Genomic DNA, 21,735 nt, shown 5'->3' on the forward strand with positions numbered 1-21,735 from the left:
CTTAAATATCTATATAATTATGTAGGATAACTTTACTTTCTTCGGGCACTGCGCTTTTTGGTTCTTTTGGGTTGGGATTTTGCCGCCACCGCTTCTGGCAGCCGGTGTGGCGGCGTGCCGATGAATGGTGTACTCCCGCAAGCAGTGGATGTGGCTCTGGCGCTGCTCCCGACGCGCAATCGATTTCCCGTTTTCCCGTTTTGCCCATAGCACAACTCACCAACTCATACCTATAGTTTGTATGTAGTAAAACCCCAACGTCAAATTTCTTGCACTTGAGTTTTCGGACGTAAGATTTTTAATTTTGAAATTTTATGTTTAGTAATTAAAAAACCAGAAACTTAAGTTGAAGAATATTATTATCAATATGAAAATATGAAATCCATCATTATTTAAAGGGCAAATTAAAAGTAATAAGTTAGATAATCTACGACACAAACCAATTAGGAATAAATAATTACCAACAGCTTAAAACAATTAAAATTATTAACTAATTACCAGCCACCGAAGTAAAAACATAAAAATCTAACTCTTATTTTAAATATCATTCCTATACAATTTAATAAACAAATTTCTCCCACTTTAAAATGATTTTAATTTTATAATTTTCTCAAGACAGGTGTGAGGTTATGTCATCTCTTCCGCCTTCGTTTGTGTTAGCCCAGTAGTCTACGTGGTGCGCACCATTCACTGGTGTAGATGTGTGGAATGTAGAGTGGAGCGACCGGCGGTGGGAAGCTGCGACGACTGGAGGCGGCGGCAACGGCGGCGCGTTGGTGGAGGCGGCTGGCAGTAATGCGCCGGAGCCGTGCCGGTCTGTATCGCAGCGTCAGTCAGCGCCTGCCGCTCCCGACGCAAATCGCGAGCTTCGTGCATGCCAAACTAGGGTGGAAACTAGATAGGCAGCAATTTAAAACAAGGTGCGAACCAGTGACGAGTTAATTAACGAATTACGAACGGAAATAACTAAACTAATCAAATCTACCTACAACTAGCTCTAAGAAATAATCAAAGTGTAGTGTTACAATCGTTTGATGTTACTAATTGTGGAAGACTATGAATAACTGAAAGAAATAGTGAAAATCACCTGGATTTACACATCATTAAGACATTGCCAGCTCATTACATCAATAAAAAAATAAGGTAAGTTTAATATTTATCTAAAAGTTAATGTTTTGAAAAAAAAAAATTTAATAGAGTAAAACGATCTGCAAAGTACTAGTTAGACGTTAATCCAACGGATTTTTAATTAAGCCGGATTGCATTTTAGTTCATACCAGCATTGCATACTCAAATCGAAGTCAAAGGATTAAACGAAGCAATTAATGAAGTCATTTTTCTTAATTGTCATCACACCAATAAAAATAAAAAATCTCACAATAGACATACGAGTATAATAACAAAATTATTTTCATAAAACAATTATCGATTTTGATGGTTTTCATTTTAATAGTTTGAGTGTATAAGCCAAGCCCAAGGTGGCTTGAACATAGGGTTTACTTAAATATTAAATCAAAACGATGGCCATGCCGGAGTTGAAGTTGTCCTCTCGTCCTTGGAATCCTTTGAAGACCACAGCACTCTCGACATACTTTCAAAAGTCCCAGGCTTGCTTGCCATCTGCCCGCGAGCACACGGCTGGCGCTTCACCTGCCGCATAGCTTATGATTATGTAATTTAATGAATAATAATTTTAGATGGGAGGCGGGTGGTAAACGCAACGGAGGACTAAGTAAATTCCTTTGAAAGCTGCCGAAACCAGACAAAGTTTTCGGCTTTGATAATAATACCAAATCACTTAGCGCACATAGCAGGAAGTTGCTTCAAAAATCATGATTGCACTGGCTACACGCATAAATAACAGCATAAAATATTATAAATTAAATAAACTAATAATTAAATTTTCTCTTGATTAAAATTGTATTAATTTGTTTAATATTACTTGTAATTTATCAAAATAATAAATCATGTAGGAATAGGAGATATAGTATTGATAAATGAGTTTGATATTAATTTTCAAAAACAAAGCATAACACATTCAGATATGAATAAATAATAATAATAATAAAACTCAATATGTTAATTAAATACGATGCAAAATATATTTATTAACTATACAGATGTCGGTGCTTATTAATTTAATACGACTAAAGAACCAAACATAAAAAAGAGAATTAAATTTAATCTTTTATCATTTTTGAAATATTTTGCAATAATAGCTTATGGCTGTTTTAAAAGACCTAATACAAATTGAAAATGCAAAATGCGTAAACGTAAACACATGTAAAATGTGAAAACATCAATCAACGTTTAATTAAAGCTAATGAAAACTGTGCGCAAGGATTAATAATTTTAATTATCTTGTGTTTTGCATTACAATCATTATGCAAACAACAAACGCCGTAAAAACGCAATATTAATTAAACACACTTTTATCGCCCTTTGTGGATTAACTGTGATACAGTTTCTAAAATCAATCGGATTTGTATTGTGCAGATTAGTTTAGTTGTGAATAGTTGGCCGCTGTGCGTTGTTATGCAGCCTATATTACTGAAATTAATTAGCAGTCCAGAAACGTACGATGGGATTGATTGACCCTTGGTCACGCAGCTCGCATTGCTCACCATGGGCAATACCGATAGCAATAATCGAGTTACACGGTAATAAATTATAAATCCGTTTTCACGTAAAGCAGATGTGCATGCGGACACATATTGCACATAGTGCGCATCGCACATTTACGGGTTGTTATTAGTTATTAGCTGCGCTATTTCATTGAGAATATATACAATCACATCACAAGGGAGAAAATTAATACGTGCATGGATAATTAAAGCAAGACATTAATTTCATCATTCCATGAATAGCTGTATTTAATTTAAACATACGTGTTTACCAATTGAGTTAGTAATATTGTTTTATTTTTGTTTTTATTATTTTTTTCTTTGTTTGGGAGTGAATTCAATTTTATAAAGATAATGAATATTAAGCAAGCTAATCAATTCTCTCATTTTCAATGGCATCTTGTCGAATACTTAGGAATGTTCATTATGAGTCGCACACGAAGCACTCGGAATGCGCAAAAAGGCAAAAACACTCCTTCCTGGCGTAAAACAATTCAATTAAGAGAGTGCCTTGCCTATCGTTTCCATAAACGAAGTAAAAAGAATGAATAACCCATCGAAATTGGATGGAAAACGAGGTGGAAAACGTAGATAATTTACTGAACGGAATCAACAAAAATACACATTTAATTTGTACCAAAAATAAACTCCAGAAAGAAAAATATTCAAGTTTAATCAAACAAAACCTTTTATACAAATTTTTTTTCAAATGTTATTTTGGTATTTTCTTAATAAATCTTTGTGTTTGTTAATTTTGTATAAACCAATCGAAAAGAAGTAATTCACAAAATCACAGCCGAAATCTTTCTCTCCTCGTTCCGAACGCGGATGCTCATCGATAGCGCACAATAAAACCGCATCACGCGCGTGTTTTGTTCTCCCAGCAGCGCGCACCGATCGACCCCTTTCTATCTCCACCCGTCCCACCGCTTTAAAACAAGAGCGCCGGTCGCCATATCGATTCGGGTAAAAATTGGTTTAGTATCTCATTGCCCGGCGCCTTCGCCGACTACATCCCGGAGAGAGCGAACCGGTGTGCCTGCGGTCGGTGGCTTGTCCGCTTTTAGACTCTCCAACATTCTGGCGTCCTCGGATTAGATTCGTTTCGTCTGTCTCGGGTTATTTACGTGATTGATACATTGATACATTTTTTACGTTCGTTCAGCTGCCCCTCAACCGCAATCCGTTCTATACAAGCCAACAGATGGAGTAAAACACAAAAGGAAACAAAATTGCAACAAAAATTTGTTTTTTAACTTGAGCAAACAAATTTTAATTACCCATCGCATCGTCCTGAAAGTAAGTAAAGTAAGCAAACTTAAGGAAAACTGCAGCGAAGACTTGGCGGTCGAAACAAATTATTCATGAATTAATTTACTATCCTGCGTTGTTCAAATTTAAATTATTCATAGCACAATGTCATGCAAGGCTTGTAAAAACAAAACGCTTTCTAAACATGGAAGATAGTGGCCGATGCGCTTAAAACTTAAAACCGAAACTTTCGACGACAAAACTTGCGACTTACAAAATCTACACTTAATTGAAGCACGCAGGAAGCGTTTATCAGCAACATAAATAAACTTTAATAGCTACATTAAACCTATTTAAGTAAAAGTATCAAAACCAGATAACAGTTGTTTAGTTATTCTGGGATTTTTTCTGTTTGGATAAAAACAAAGCCATAAAATGGTAACAAATCGCCGCCATCGGCACTATTTTCTTATCAGGCCGTCACATCCGGGTTGAAGACATGCGAGGATACGTTAAGTATACATCACATGTTACATTGAAACATTGTAACGTCTTCCGACATTGTCTTATCACTGCCTTGACGAAAACGCTCTGTGGGATTGATGCCTGGCCGTGTGTCGCCGAGGTCGGCGTTATCTCCGGCTGGTGGGAGTCGCGTCATGAACGTCATTGTCCTTGCATGCGGGCGGCGCAACGTGCGTAATGAGAAGTGAAGATGAAGATGGACGATATGACGGTTATCTGTGCGAACGAGTCGAGGCCATAGGCAAGAGACGAAAGGCCAAGTAGAGAACCAAGAAAACGAAATGAAGGAAGCACGCAATGGCCAAGTGGAAGAACGAAAGGAATAAGGAGGCTGGAGTCAAAGGCGAGATGTACAAGTGTAGATATACGCCAAGACGACCACACGAGACAAATCTGGGAAGAGGCGAGATAACAATGTGTTGGACAAGAAGGAATGTCAAAGGATGTGTGTGATAGAACCAATTTTGGTTTGAAAGGGAGTGAAAATTGGTTTGGATAAATATCCTAATCTTGTAAAACACGTTTTAGTTATATTTTAGGAAAAATTTGATTGTTTTTGCAAAATTTGTGAAATAAGCAAAATTTAAGTTGTAATATTTCCATAATCTCGCATTTCCTAACCTAGGAAGTGATTCGAGTGTGAATTTCTAGAATGATAGAACAAGCTGGAACATCCGCGTCGGTGGGAAATCTATAAACATAACATATCGGCTTCAGCGGTGGCAACGATAGGGTACAGCATGCGGCGAACAACGCCGATATTGCGCCATTACGCCATCCGTTATGCGCTCGTACATGAAGCATGTCGATGCGACGCCGCTGCGACTTTTGGCGCACATTCAAATTGTCCATTTGCAGTCGTAACAACGCAAAAGTAGAGCATCGTACAAAAACCGGACAAAAATAACAAAAATTCCAATTTTTTTCTAAAAAATATAAAATTCTTAATATAACGATTGAGATTATTTGATGTTATAACGAATAGTAAAAACACGTGAGTAAATTGAAACTCCTGTCGTCTGGTAGTTTTAGTCACCCCTGGGCGCTTTATCATGACAGGTTTTTACTTTTGGAATTTGTTCCGGCGCACAGTTGTTGGAACACTCACCCGAACTAATTTAATCATCGTCGGATATCTTTTCCATCGATGCTTTATTGCCGACGGCGGTCCTCGAGTTCCGTGCGGCGGTTGACCCTCATTGCGAAATTTTCTCCACTTGCCTCCTAAAACTGTCCGCCCCGTGCTCCATTCCAATTTCTACTTTCGTGCTTCTAACATGTTCGTGTGTGTGTGTGCTTGAGCACGTTGCGCCGGTGAACGGCGCGAATCGCAAAACGACGCAAAGTTTTTATCGCGTTGGCAAACGGTTGGCAGTTTCGCTCGCCGCATTTCGAAACTAGCCGCATTTTTGGAAAGTTTCACGCCGAACGCACAAAACGCCAAAAGGTACGAGTATACGCGTGCCGACCACTGCCACACTGTGGCCACTTGTGAAAATCACCAACATCGGAGACGAAATGAATAAAACAAAGTTGAAAATCGGTTTCTCACCCGCTCTAATTAAACCCAAATCAATATATGTGTCAAAACTTTAAAATATTTAGATTATGAATAATATTTTACTGTTTCTGTTTCGAAATACGTAAATTTTGCAAATACACAATGCATTCATTACATATTCGGATATTTCCCTACGCCCCGAAATGGAATACTGATCAATTGGTAATTTGGTGTTGCACCAAGCGAAATAAAGTAAAAGATATGAAAGCTTCGGCTCTGGCGTTTTGCCTCGCGGCGTACAGTTTCAGTTCGGCTTCGGTTCAATTGGAATTTTACATTCGAAGCACTTTATCATCGGCGTTCTCGGGCTCGTCACTCGTGCGCAAACCGGAACGCTTCGCGGAAAATGCATAATTTGCATATTGATTTAGGATACAATACAATCCAGGTGTAGGTATGTTATTTATTAACATAAATATTGATTACCAAACATGAGCGCATTCAAATTCTGTAACTTCACCCATCGATGTTTTTCATTTCAGTTAAAAAATTCCATTCTTATTTTCTTCGTTTCACGTTTTAGATGAATACATAAATGTATTTTAAAATTTTTACAGTTTTCTGCTGCTGCAAACTATTCCTCTCGAAGTTTATAAAGTCTTCGCATAATCTATACGCTTGATACCACCGGAAACTGTGCAAAACTCGCGTAATAAACTAGCAATAGATGCGACATAGTTTAAACATATTTCAATTTTCCAATTTTGCAGCGAGTTAACTTCCTCGTCGTCGGCCAGAAAGGTTTGCCTGCTCAACGCGCATCGAAAGAAAGCTAATATCGTTTGGATATTGTTCGTCGTCGCTGTTTGCCTCTATGCGCAGCAGTGGAGTTTCAAAGTGCAACTTAAAAGTTAAAGTTATTTTCTTTGCCGCGCGCTCGAACAGTCTATTATGAGCACCGCGAGATGGAAACATTTGTTTGAACGAAAACTGCGTATGAGAACACGTATGAGGTTATTTTATGTGGGGTAAAAAATTTACCAAAATTTAATTTCATTTTGTTGTAGATTTTCGTCAATTTCTTTGTAACGTTTCTATTTTGTGTTGTTGAAGCATTTGTTTGGGTCGTTTTGATTGACACCTGACACCGTTCTTGCTCAGGAGCCCTCCAGAACGCTAATGTAAAGTTGGCACTTTGTTGCCGACGCATTGTTCGTCGCTGCGTCGCGTTATTACGTTTTATTGCCTCCGTTGCCACTCGGCGCTTTTGCGTGTCTTTTTGCAACAGCAGCTTCGGCATCACAAGCCACTGCATATCCTTGAAATCCCATATACGCGTAAGCGCGATGAGTTAATCTCGTTTTTTCCGACCTTCCGACCTTTCTCATGGATCACGTCGTTCGTGTTTTCTTACGAAAATGCCTCCTCGAAACATCCTCGATACCGGGCGCCATCTTTAGCATTATAATACATTGCGCTTTTAATACGCAAGTTCTCATTATTAGCCTCTTCTATGAGTATTTGCGCCTTCGAGGATAATCCCGGTTTTTCTTGCCCGCATTCTTCCGCGGCGAGAAAATGATAAGTAAAACCGACGCTGACGTCGAGTGGCGTTCGGAGTTTTTTGCGCGCTCGCCGCGAGCGTCGCAAACAATGGAGCGCGGTTGCACAATGAATGCCATCGTGCATAAATTATAATCCGCCTGGAGCCACCGACAACCGTCGACTAGTCGGCGTAGTGGAAAAGAAACCGACGCGGGTAATGAAGGGTTGCGGGGTGAGGCCCCGGCTCGAGAGGCAAAAGCTCGCGCGAATAACAGTTGTAGTTTTGACGGATGCGAAAAGAGGGATTAATAATGAGGCGACTAGCAAACTCGCGTTTTACGCAAAGTAATTAAAAGCCTTGAACCAGCACGCCAGCCTGAAGAGATGAGCAAACGTTCAATCAATAATTTATACCGTAAAAACTTTCGCATTATTCAAAAACACAAAAAAGTTTTAATAAAAAATTTACAGTTGGTTGATGCATAATTAAATTTGATAGGTTAAGTTGCAGAGATAAATAGAAATTAGTGCAGTAATTTTCTGGTTGTTGTGAAATAGTTTACATCTTGTTTACACAACCATCATAACCTATTTTTGCCGGCGTTTTTTGTTCTGTGCCACCGCTTTTTCAGTTTTCGGCCGAGCACACGGGCGGCGCGAGTTAGCATAGTTTACGAGCGATGCGCGGCTGAAATTGATGCGGCGCCGCCCGTCGGTCCTTCATCATCGCGCGCCCTTGCATGGCACACGTATGCTTGCCGGTTTTACATTTTCATCTATCGCATCCATCGCCCGTGTTTAGCCTCTGCGGTTTTTCCACGTTTTTACAGTTTTTATCCTGGCAGTCCAGTACAACGAGCCGGGGGAGGCAAAAAACACACTGAAAATAAATATTTCTTCCTTGGAAACTAGACAGAGATAACTTTTACATATTTTATACTGAGTGATATCAAAACATCGCCTAAACATAATCAAAACTATATGGTATTGTATGCAACTGTTTTAGAATATATTCAGGTTTAAATATTTTATTATGGAATTATTTTGATATTGATACACTTTGTATATTCGTAGTCTTCTTCGCGATCTACATCTCGAAAACTTAAATCCTGCGAAGCATATGCAACTGTAAATCGAATTTTCGGTCCGGCGGTCGCGAATATATTTATTCGCGCACGCTTTCGCGCCTTCTCGCTCGCACCGCAGCTCCTTCGCCGCCTCCGGCTATGACAAAATAGCAAGACATTAAATTTATCATTCCGTCGCACAATTTCCACAATTCGGGCGGTGTGCAGGCGCTTTTCGCCCGAATTACGGCCTCATCTATCTTTTTGTCGTTTTTCTATTTTTATCAGTTTCTATCTTCATATTCTGCTCGCGTTCACCCGGCGCATGCTTATTGATTTGTGAATAGTTTTGATTTGGATGGCTTTATAGACGTACATACTTATTTAAATATTTAAAAAAAATAATTTCAGAGTTTAAAATTTAAAAAAATAAAAAATGTTCTTGTAAGTACAAATTGGTGAAATTACAGTTACATTCATGTTTACATCATTTCTCTTTGTATCTGAGGAACAAACATGAAGCTTCTCCGGTTACCTTCCTGTCCTGGTATAATCAGGGTTTGTTCGTAGGTGAAACTTGGGCAGGCACCACGTAAAGATTATGTCTTACAAAGATTCTGGGAGGTAATAATTACATCTATAATATAAAATGAATCGCAAAATCTGTTGGAAAGCGTATAACTCAACAACGCCTACCCCAATTTGGCCAATTCTTTTTATTAAATGTTCGTTAATGGCGATGGATGGTTTTATGACCAGAAAAATTCGAATAATTGTCGGGAAAACCCTAAAGACAGCCCTTTTCTATAAGATAAAAGTTGGCATTGAGATTCAATCATTGTTATAGTTAAATAGTTGAATCCGAGATGGCGCGCTGAAGTGCATTATTAGCTATTCTTTATATAATTAATTCCTTTAAAATAAAATTGCGAATCTTATTGCTTGAATTAACACATACTACTCGTATGTCTAGAAAAGAGAGAAAAAACGAATTACATTTTTATTAAACACTACCGGGACGATGTCGCGGGCTAATTTAGAAATAAATGTATATAAGAGTATGAGGTAATTCTATTGACTTGTACCCGTTTTTATATCATATCCAAAGAACAGGATATGTGAAACACTTTCCGTTTCATGTTTATCCGCTCGGAAGTATAAGACACCGGTGTACTCGTACAGGTTGTGAACTTGAAGATATTCTCACAGGATATACAAATTGATTGATTTTCAACCCCAAATATAGTTAGGTACCATAACTTAAAAAATAAAACAAAATTCTATAATTGACAAACAAACAACTTGTTAAAAATGCAAGCCCAATGCAAAATTCTTGCTTTATTTGCCTTTATAATTGAGTTTGTTTTGTGCAAAAATATGCTCATGATCAATATTGTAGAACTGTTGGCCACTCGATGCGTATATTATAAAATATAATACGTCGACATGCACGACATAGAGTGGACAATATATGAAAATGGAAATACATAAATTTAACATTGTTTAATAAATCGTCCGGTCGCATATTGGTATCCTAATATTATTGCCGTGGCGGAGGCCTGATGGCTATACCGTATAAATTTCGCTTGGAAACAGTGAAATTGCGAAATTACGCGTGCGCACCTCGCGAATTATTTGCGAAAAATTACTATACAAAATATGGCATATTGCACAATATTTGCATTTCCTATAATTGAGCGTAAAATGATAAATGTTAAAATAAAATTATGCATCACAACAAGTTAAAAATATTTTTATTTGTTTCTGTAAATTTATTTTGGTTATCATGTTTACCCCCTAAGGACACACTCGAAATGTACACCATCTAAGTACAAAAGTAATTATTTTTATCTTTGGCCAAATGAGAATTTTATCATTTAGGGGGTTTAAAGCGGATCAGAACGTTACAAGTTTTCAACGCAAAACGCAAAAAGAAAAAAAATACAGAAAAACATTACAAAAAAACGTTGAATCTGGCAATAAAGCGAACCACACAATGTTTTGATGGCTTGTGTGGAGCACGCACGTAATTACAAAATAATTGCCTTGAAGGTTGTAGCCACACGGTAGCAAAAATAACGAGACAATGTCCGGGGTTATTCAGGACGACAGTGGCAATCAGAACAATGAACGTAATGCGCACGTCGGCTCCGATACGGTCGGAGGTTGGCAGAGAGGACGTGTTATCAAACGTGCACTCGACATAATCACGCTGCGTGCTGATTAAATTCACCCAGGCGATTTTTGAGTTGCTCCGCAATAAAACAATATAAATGTTAATGTTGAAAGAATAAAGATTAACTTACACATGTTATATGAAACACTCTCTCGTCGCATTTAGAATTTAATTGAATTTAAATGTTTTTGTTAGAATAAAACTATCATTTGTTACATGCAGGTAGGAAAAACATGTACGTAGCGCAGTGTCGACCCGTGAAAGCACAATCAAAATTTACAATAGTCTTACTTTATCCCATTCCGTCTTGTTTCTCCTTCTGCTGGGCTTTATCTTGTTGCCTCCGCATGTACCCAATGGAATACCCAACGAATAAGTTTTCCCCGGCTAGCAATGTGGGCGCACAAGGCGTGCGTTTGCACCTTTCGCTTATAACTAGCGCTCGCGTTTAATTATAAACACACTCGTGCGCGCTTTTCTCTCTGCAATTACTATTACGCTTCCCGAATGCAAACGGCGGCGGCGCGGTACTATCACAGGCGGCGGAGGCTTCCTACGATTTAATGCCATTAATGCTATTAAAACGTTGCGCGCAAATGAAATAGGTATGCAAAACGCAACAAACGAAACGTAACATAACATGAGCGCACGCTGAGAATTACTTTTCTTGTCGTGTTGAACTTTAGCTCTCTGCCTTGTTGCCACGCCTAGGCGCATTTGTTATTCAATTCAAAAATAACAAGTCTATTAAAGTAAACATATACTAAAAACAAAATTGGTTTGTATTCAGTTTTCGGTATGTTATTATGAAGTAAAAGAGAATTTTTAGTTGATTGTTAATAGGTTGTTAAATGATAAATACCACATAATCATCAATCACTGGATTGATGTTTGTTACTTGACGCCTAATAAGCCATAAATACCCAAAACACGAAAATCGAAAATTTTCATCATCCGCAATTATTTAAAGTGCTCTGCATGTTCATTCCGAAACGCATAAATTGCGCGCACGCAAAATTTACAAACATTTTGAAAGTGTAATTATTTCCGGCGATTATATAAGCAGACAAATGCACAAATCGGTCATCGTGTGATGCCAGTGCAGGCGTTAGATTGCTGTGCGTCAGATAATAAACAATGTCGATAATGAATATACGGCATTATAGTATCGCTATGATGATTTAATCAAAACACGATGCGACTCAAGCCCACGGTAAGTTCGCAAGTCTGCGCCATGTTGATAATGACGCGCGTAATTATATTTGCCGTGTGCGTTTGGTGCACCCGCACGTGGGATGCACAGAATCCTGATAATTGGAATTCGTGCGCATTCGCGTGAACGTCTGCGTTTAATTCTCCGCCAATGGCCGCCGCTCGCAACGTTTTGCAATGCATGCGATGGATTATTCGATTTAAATCTCGCTTCGATTTGGCGAGCACGCAAAGCTGTAATAATTCGCCAATAAATTGCTACAGTTTACAAATCCATCGTTGGACGTATTTTCGATTTGCAATGACTGGCTAAGCATCCGCTTTAAGCAAATTAATAAATCGCATTAAAAATTATACGTGAATCAAAACAGATCAGAGCGATTTTGACGGTTTTTTGACACAAAAAGTGGGACTTTATATACGGACGACGAAGCCGTGTGTAAAGTACTTTATCTACGGGTAATATTTAGCAGGCGGAGTTTGCGCTTGCGCATTCGCGAATGGTGCAGCACCCGACCATACGTAATGTCATGCACCGCCAGTCAAATAATACAAAAATATCTTTAAACATTTCTTTATTACAAAACTGAATAATATTTAGGTTAAAATTAATTTAATTAATGTTTTTAATGACGATAATTAACGCCAGTTAAACAATATGTATTTTATATACATATGTATATCATGTGCAACCCATTATTCACTGTGGTATTAAAAATGATTTCTAAGCTATTGAACAAGTCGCTTTTTAAAATATGTTCGCATTTCCGCGCAGTTTTTCGCCGTTTCTCGAAGTTGTGCACTTCTACCATTCAAAACTAGTCATTTCGGATAACAACCCTGCACCCGCACACGTGTTTTCAGGTATGCCAGGCACAAAACGCGCCAAACTCGTCTAATGCATAAAACTTTCATGTCCTTTTTACGGCCGCCGCTCGCTGGCATTTATTCTCGCATGGAATGCACGCGAAATGCGCAAGGAATGAACAAGTGCACGACGAAGACGTATGAAGACGTAAACGGGACAAAAGACGCGGAAAGGCGTAAAAGCGCGCGATGTCGATGTCGACGGCGTTCAATGGCTTTACTTCACTTTTAGTTCGTCCCTTCAGTTTGTGTTTACGGCGCTTATTTAGCCTGCTCATCAACGCGCACGACGCCATTTTGTTTTACTATCCCAACAAGCAGCAGCTCAATTTTTGCGCTCTTCATTTCGTTTGAAAATTAAACCGTCGCTTATAATACAAGACCATCATTGCATGTCAAACAGAAGTGGTTGTTGGGTTGATGATACTAACAAAAATAAAAGAGTTAAAGAAAACATTTACGTCATCAAACGATTGCCGTAAAACGTGCATGTGAACAGGTTGTTAACGATTTCATAGACTTGAAAAATCTCTCAAACCTAATTGATGTTGAAAATCTGAGGCTTTGCGTTTCTTGAATTGAACATTATACAGGGTATCACCGAAATGCAATGAATTGAAATTTATTTTCGCATTTTACACAAAATTAGTTTCGATTTATTCAAATTGAAATTTTGTGCGTGCACTTGTTTCGTCAATATTTATTCCATTCGAATGTACACATTTATCCATGAGTTCATCCCTCGCATGTTTCAACCCTCTAACTCTCAGTGAGTCGTGTATATCTACATGTCATTCTGCTCGCAAGGAGATCAAAGACTTTGCGGTACAAAAAAAATGTTAAACGCAAACATACTTATATGATATGAAAAAACATGCAAATTCTATTTTCACATAAAAAAACACCCATGAAACCACAAAATAAATACTTTTCTTTGAAATATTCGTTTTGCAAATCTTTTTTAGAATTTAAAATTAAAGTTGGCTAAATCATTTCGTACTTGCCACTTTCCATACTTCATAAGTTTATAGGTACTCTCTTACTTTTCGGGCGTAGATTGCACCGCCAACTGCAGTGTGGAGTTGTGGGTGGGGATGGGGCACCGGAAGCCGAGAAGCGTGGACGTGCGGAAGTAAACGCTTAACGTTTCATCAAGCAGCGAGTCAAAGAGAAAGAGCAGCTTTTAAAAGTTTTAATTACCACCGCGCAGATGATGCCCACTTTACTCGCTTATACTTTGCCTCCGAACACTTCGAAAATTTAAACCAACTTCCAGATTTCCTAAGAAAAACATCAAGTGCAGACGCATATGCAACAAAAAATCACTAACGCAAGATTTAATAATCTTTTAACACAACATATAATATTTTTCTACTTTACCTTCACGTCAAAATTTAAAATATGGCTAAATAAAAACAGTTTTAATTTAAACTTGACTGATGATTTCCCAACATGCATCGTTATCTTGAGAATATCGACATTCAGTAGTTTGGACCATTGTTTGCATATTGTCTCCGTATTTGCATCGGTTTCCGGGCGTCGTGCTGTGACAGTTTGGCCTGGATGGCGATGCCGTTGACGTGCCTTCGAAACCATACGAAACGTACCACTCGCGCTGCTGTCGGCGTGTTTCGCATCTCTTCACTAGTTGGAAGTGTGACTGAAGGGACTGAAGCGCAGCGAAATTGCTTCTCCACAACGTCTGCAACGAAAATAGATGCAAGGCGCCCGCCTGTCCAAGTGGGAAGTCCTGAGTTGCAACTTGTGAGTTTAACTAGAACTTACCAACAAATCAGTTTGAGGTTAGGTGGTACTTCTGCACGGACGTAACCAAAATGGAAAACTTATGAATTATCGATCACCTAAATAATAATAGTGTAAACTAGCCTTTGCCCGCAACTTCATCTCGGTAGTGTTTAATAAAAATGTAAATTGTTTTTACTCTCTTGTTCTAAACATAGTATGTGTTACTTCAATCAATAAAATTCGCAATTTTATTTTAAACAAATTAATTATATAAAGAATTGCTAATAATGCATTTCAGCGCGCCATCTCGGATTCAACTATTTAACTATAACTATGATTGAATCTTAATGCCAACTTTTATCCTATAGAAAAGGGCTGTCTTTAAGGTTTTCCGGCAATTATTCAAAATTTTCTCGCTGTAAAAGCTATCCTTGGACTTTAACAAACATTTAAAAAAGAATTGACCAAATTGGTGCAGGCGTTGTTGGGTTATGCGCTTACTAACAGATTTTGCAATTTTTTATATTATAGATTATCTTTTGTGATTGTTGGCATAATTATGATCTTGTTTAATCGTAACATTTGTGTCGGTCACACATTTGCAAATATTGACAATCATCGTGCATGTGCCCGACGGCATTTTGAAAATTTGTTATCGATTTTCACTTTGGTCCATTTCATTTGTTCTCATCTCGTGGCAGATCGTTTATACATAAATTTATTTTCAATGAGCTACGAACGCCAGCGATGTTTTCATTAATTCCATCCGCGTTCCACAGCATCCACCCAAATTTATATTTCAATCAATTTTTCTCGCTTTGTATTCGTTTTTTCTCTCCTGTAATAATGAACGATGCGGTAGCGTTTTATCATTTTACATCTGTTTCATTCGTTTGCGATGCAACTTTTGCCAATCTCCGTGTTTGTTTTGATTCGCTTTGATTTGTCTATCAATATAATTGAATGTGTTCCACACGGCGCGTTTGGTTCGATTTGTTTGTATCCTTTGTTGTGCACTTGTTTGGGTTTGTTCATTTCGATTCTTTGTGCTCCGAAATGCGCTGTGTACACACAATTTTCTGCTAGTATCGGCGAGCTGATGAAGGGCGAGAGTGGGGAGCCGAAAGCGGAACAAATAGCGTTTCCGTAATGCGCGCTCCTGCATGTAATTACGAGCCAAAGTCTTAATTGAATTTCCATAATTAAATGAATTGACTCGACGCCGCGACTCGGCGAGCGGTGGAGGACTAACGTGCGTGCAATTGCAACTGAAGACGCCAGCTCATTTAAATTAATGCCTTGTCGATTTTCTCACCCTCCCCAAGTCTGCGGTAAGAAACCTTTGAGATGTAGAACAAGGTTTACCTAAGAATACGATTTTTTCTTCTTGCCTAGCTAAGTAATTATAACATTTCATAATCCTTATTGATGTAAAGTTATTATCCTTTGTTAGTGAATCCTTGGAGTTCCTTTTAATCCCCTTGGGGAAGGTCCTCCGCTTTGTACCCTATGTAGCGTATTATCCCAATATCGTTCATAAACTCATCACCTCTGTCTTCCTTCGCATCCCACTCAAATGCTTGTATCCGCTCCCGAGGATATTGCTCCTCTAGACGCGTTTGTATCCTAGGATGTCTTCACGTGCGATCGAAGTTCGCAAGTATGATGAATTAGTTACACACTGACCCGGTAACCGAAAACTCCCACTCAAACGACGTGGCACGAAAAGGTTTCTACTTCAACGCCTCTCGAATTCGAGCCGTTCCCACCGCTCGAGTTTCACTTCTGGTCGCAAATTCTCGATCAAAAGTAATAGTAGTAATGGTGCTCCCGAAATACGCTGCTAGTGGACTTACCTTTGCAGCGAATAGGATAAAACTAGAAAAGGTGAAGGAGTCACTATAGGCACCGAAAAGAGTTTGGGGAGTTGAAGAGTTATTTGTCTGGATATCGATCGTTTGTAGTCTTGATAGTCTTGATAGTCTTGACATAACCTGATTACAGTCAAGATAGAGCACGGATACACGCGTTTATATAAAGTGACATGATCATGTTACAAGTTAAAAGAAACTAAAGTGAGCAAACGTGTGTGGAATCAGCAGGATGATCAATCAATTAGGTTGTAGATATATAGAAATATTTTTATCTGAAAAAATTATTTTATCACTAGCTTTTGCCCGCGACTTCGTCTCGGTAGTGTTTAATAAAAGTGTAATTCGTTTTTACTTTCTTGTTCTAAACCTAGTATGTGTTAATTCTATCATTAAGATTCGCAATTTGATTTTAAAGAAATTAATTATATAAAGAATTGCTAATAATGCATTTCAGCGCTCCATCTCGGATTCAACTATTTAACTATAACAATGATTGAATCTCAATGCCAACTCTTTTCCTATAGGAAAGGGCTGTCTTTAGGGTTTTCCCGGCAAATATTCAAATTTTTCTCGCCGTAAAACCATCCTTGGACTTTAACATACATTTATAAAAATGATTGGCCAAATTGGTCTTGGCGTTGTTGAGTTATGCGCTTACCAACAGACTTTGCGATTTATTTTTATATTACAGATATTTTAACTATATTTTTATCAGATTTGCTTGGGTGATTCTTTTGTTGTGTCTAATCGTTAAATCTCCATCTCAGTAGAATACATTGAATGTACTTGTATTGTAAATGTCCAACAATAGTATTATTCGATAAGCGCATATTGTTGGCTATTGATCACGCGTACACAGAGCCCCAAGCAAGTTTCGCATATTTTACTCAAAGGACCTGTGCTGCCTCCACCAAAAGTACATTTATTCGTAAATACTATGTAACAATAACATTTTTAAAACATTTTAACGGTGTATTCAATATTTTAATTCCTGAGATTTTTGAATTGAGGTTTTATTCAATTAAATCCTTTTCCAAAGGTAGAAAAGTTTGAAGACTATATAATGAACGTGGCTAAACACAAAATAAAATCCAAAATTGAACAAACTCTTGTCATACGCTCGCACAATCCCTCGAACATTGGTGAATATGCCCGCCGGTGGAAAATTGGAAGCGACGCATGTAATCGAGCACAGAAAGGGGACTTTAAAAGGGTCCGCCGCCGCCGTTGCCGCCAGTACCATCATGCCGCTGCGGCCTTGTGCTCGACCCGGCGTATGGTAGGCTTTTGCCGTTCAATTTCGCAAGTTATGCGCGCACATAATTCACCATACATTTTCGCCCTTGTTGCCAGCGTTTACAATGTTCGCTCGCCTTTCGGTTGACTTCGATCAGTTTAGCCGGCGGCGGCGGCAGTGAAAAACGCAAAAGAGATCTCTTTCGCTTTGCGCCATCGCCATGTATACACAAACGAGGGGCGGGCGATGGTTGGCGGTCGGCGCCCGCCCCAGCACGCCCGCGACCATCGTCGAATTGACATCTAACGTCGATGTGAAATACGTGTTTTCTAGCGGCGCGCCGACGACGAAAGAAAATACGATAAAAGCATCCCGACGTCGAAAAATAACACAAACAGCGACGCCTAAGTGAAATGTGAAATGTGTGAATTCTGAATCGCGCCTGCAAAACAGACCTAAATGGACAGTTTATATCACTATCAACACCAACAGCAAAAAAAAAACAGAAATTTACCACTGGCAGTTGACGATTTATAATCAAATTACTCATATAAATAAATGTTTTATTCATACGCGGCACTCAACTCGCAGCGGTCTATTTGTGCAACAAATTTGAAATTCATAAAAATAAAATGGCTGCGTTTGTGTACACAACTAAAAATGCAGCGGCGTGTATTTGAGGTTGCATACATTAAATGGAAATAGAAATGTGTGTGTGTGTGTGCTTTTGTTTTCATTTTTCTTGCGATGTTTCCTACGAACGTGATTTGTTACCACTCGCTTGTTTACTCATTCCGGCATTGCATTCACGCCATGCTGCCCCCAATCTCTCCGCGTTTTCCAAAGCACAAAGCGCACTTTCGGCGGCGCAGTCGAGAGCAGTGTACAGAAATGTGAAATATGTGGCGCTGGATTGGCGAAAGTGTTCCATCCCGCGGCACAAACCCGAAAGTGTATTCCCAAAAGAAATTATGCGATTGAAAGAACAAAAAAACACACCACCCCAGATATAAGAAGCTGACAGGCGTGCAGCAACGAAACAAAGTGTGTTGCCGCACATGGTGTGCTGCACATCCGCCATTTTGAAATCTTCATGAAACATTCAATTACAGTTTGTTGTTTGTTATTTTGTTTTATGATTTTCTCTCTTTTCGTGTTGTTTCGAGATGTTTTCTTTAAGGTTATGTATGCTGGTGTATTGTGGGTTGCGTGTGGCGCTTCTATCCAACGCCAAGATGTTTGGAGTTTGTGGAAAATGAGAATGAGGAGGAGCATGAGACTCGCTTCTCGTTTTCGCTCTCCGTAAACCAAATCTCGTCTCTCCTCGTGTGATATCAATTCACACACAAGTGGCGAGCACTTCTTCACGGCGTACGTTCCATTATGATGGCGTATTTTGTCGATGCGTCGTCGCCGGTAAATAAATCTTTCGAGTGGCAAAATTGACAATGTAATGCAGTTGAATATCGAGCCTTGCACGCATACACACCTAATATATTTTCTATAGCAGCAGTTTTCAATTGGATGTGCAGAAGATAGACGAAGAGTATAATTGGTTGCATAGCTGCAAGATACTAGGTTAGGATTACGACATATTGATTTTTTTGTAAGTTGCATATACTTTTTAAGTTGAATGATAAGAAATTAAATTAATTGCTTCTGTGCCTGAGTTTAGTTCGAGTCTTCGACAAGACGACTAATTAATACCGCCTCGAGCTTATCAATTCTAATTACGGATTCTCGCGCCATACAGCCGCCGCTGCGTCTCGCCTCGCTTGGCACGCCGGCGTGAATTCAAATTCTCAATTTCTATAACGACGGCGTTATTGATATGTTAAAAGCGACGCCGATCTGATTTCAGCTTGCGCGCCCGCATTTGCCATATTCCGTCGATTGCGATGACTTCGATGATTCCAATTTGCGCCGCACCGCGCCCGCTGGCGTCTTGGCGTATTAATTTCGTTTTGCTGCACGATCGAGGAGAGATCGCGGAAATTGCTCCGGGCAACGATTTGCCACCGCAGGCGGGTGCATATTCATGGCGAGTGGGCGGGCGACACACGATGGCAGCTGGAATGCGAAGGATGAAATGTGGAAGTGACGGCATCGAGGCTCATGTTTACCGACAACAGAGCGACAACGACAAGATGAAGATTGAAGTGCCATTATGTATTGAATTGTAAAATGGGAGTCGAGAATTTACCGAAATCGGTACCGAGTCTACAATCTACAAACATCCGCCAATGAAATGCGAAGAACAGTGAATTATTTCCGATTGAAAATCAAAAATGATATAACTTTAACTTTAGCCCCACACACCGTTTATTAAGATATAAGTCATCGGTTTTGTTTCTTATTTTCTGTGAACTTGTGTGTTGCGAAGTGAAGCAAAAAGCAAACTAAGGAAAATTTAACGAGATATAAAGAAACTGCTTGCGCACAAAGCGCAAAGCACTCGCACATGGTTGAAACAAGAAACGTGCAAATAAATAATATCTGAACAGAAGGAAACCGAATGAAAACCAAACCCTTGGCGCAAAAAGCACAGAAATATATAACGACCAAGTTGATGTATGAAATGTCAAAATTGCGAATTGATTCTGTTGCAATATAACCTGCGCCCTGCGCTATGCAGATAGGCAACCCAATGTACTTACCAATTCATGCACGTTAAAAACTATATTTGTTTTGTTTTAATTGATCCCGAGTAAAACAAAGTCAAGGAACTAAAAAGCAAAGAATATTAAAGAGTTTAATTAAAGGCTAACCACTTTTCGTCGACTTTCACTGAGCGCGGCGAACGTAAAAGTAAATGAGTTAGTGCTTGTTCCATTTCCTCGTCTCTCAAGCCGGTCCCGTCGTCGCTCGTCTTATAGAACGAAATAAAACCGCACGAAGTTTGCGCGCGCGAGATGAAGAAAGCGAGTTTTTCCTCATTTTCGCCGACTGCCGCACGCCGCACATCACGCCAGATTTTAATTAATGCGGTGTGTAAGCGGGAAATTGGTCGTGTGCGCTAGAGAAAAACTTTCAAAGTGTAAAATGAAGCAAAACGCACAAAACCGGCGGCAAAATCAAAAAGCGTGCATAAAAAGAACACAAATATATAGATAAGACGCATCCATTGCTGCGGTTGTTGCGGAAAGAATCATGCAGAAGGAAGAAGTTGATGAAAGTGTGCTTGATGGGTAATCCAATTAATTACTCGTTAAAATTATACGCTTTGATGGTTCATTGCTAAAGATCTGGGAAAGAAGTAAGTAAAGTAAACATTAGATGATGAGTAATCACTACCGCTAAGAATTTCAAGAAGAATTTTTTATGAGGTTGTAAACTAAACAAACATTAACAATGTAAAAGTTCAATAGCTAGCACTATTTCCATTTTGTCTTCGCATTGTGAAGAACGTAATTATAGTTAAAGAAGTCCTGGGGCTTTGATGTCTTATTCTTTTTCTGCTTTCGAAATAGAAAATCGCAAAAAATCTGTTCTTCCACGAGAAAACGACTCCCGGATGAAAAAAATTGATGGTCGGCACACTATTATGACTCGCACTTTATTCTCTTATTGAATTCTTCTTAGAGTGAGATGAAAGAAAAGGTCCAGGGTAACAATTCCGGTTCTTAGAGATCTTTTCCGGACAATTTCGATTTGATACGATTGAAGACAAGATGCAATTGCATTGTATGCATCTCAACCAAGAAGGATTTTCTAAATTAGAACAAAATTAAATTAAAAGTACTTTTTACTTGTTTTTAATTTACTTGTAAGTGATTCACCTGAGTGAAATTATTTCGGGGTGTTTATTGAAACCGCTTCATCGTTCTTAAACCAATCTTCACAGTTGAAATTTGAAGCGGCTAGAATTCATCTTAAACCGGAGAGATGGTTTTCGGGTGCAAAACGATTCCGTTGCAATTTGTATTCGGTCATGGGAACGCATGGCGTGGCAGCTATCAGCTACCAGACACATGAACGCGATTTGCCCCGAAACCAACAACCAGCGTGGGGTGCGGCTGGAAGTTGGAATTAAGGTAAACACGAATATGTGTGTACACGGCCCCGCTGCACCCAGAGCTAGCGAGCCAGAGATGGCAGGGGCGTTATTAT

At 39.0% G+C, this 21,735-nt stretch overlaps 1 pseudogene; it reads left to right on the forward strand.

Moving 5' to 3' along the window:
- The first annotated feature begins 810 nt into the window (after nt 1-810).
- LOC135802090 (neuroligin-1-like) overlaps nt 811-21,735 on the forward strand; it is a 93,856-nt pseudogene continuing 72,931 nt past the window's right edge.

The sequence above is a fragment of the Atheta coriaria genome, unplaced genomic scaffold (genome assembly GCF_025399875.1).
Source record: "Atheta coriaria isolate IRGN ID8LTWV9N9 unplaced genomic scaffold, Caltech_Dcor_3.1 hic_scaffold_15_pilon, whole genome shotgun sequence".
Classification (NCBI taxonomy): Eukaryota; Metazoa; Arthropoda; class Insecta; order Coleoptera; family Staphylinidae; genus Dalotia; species Dalotia coriaria.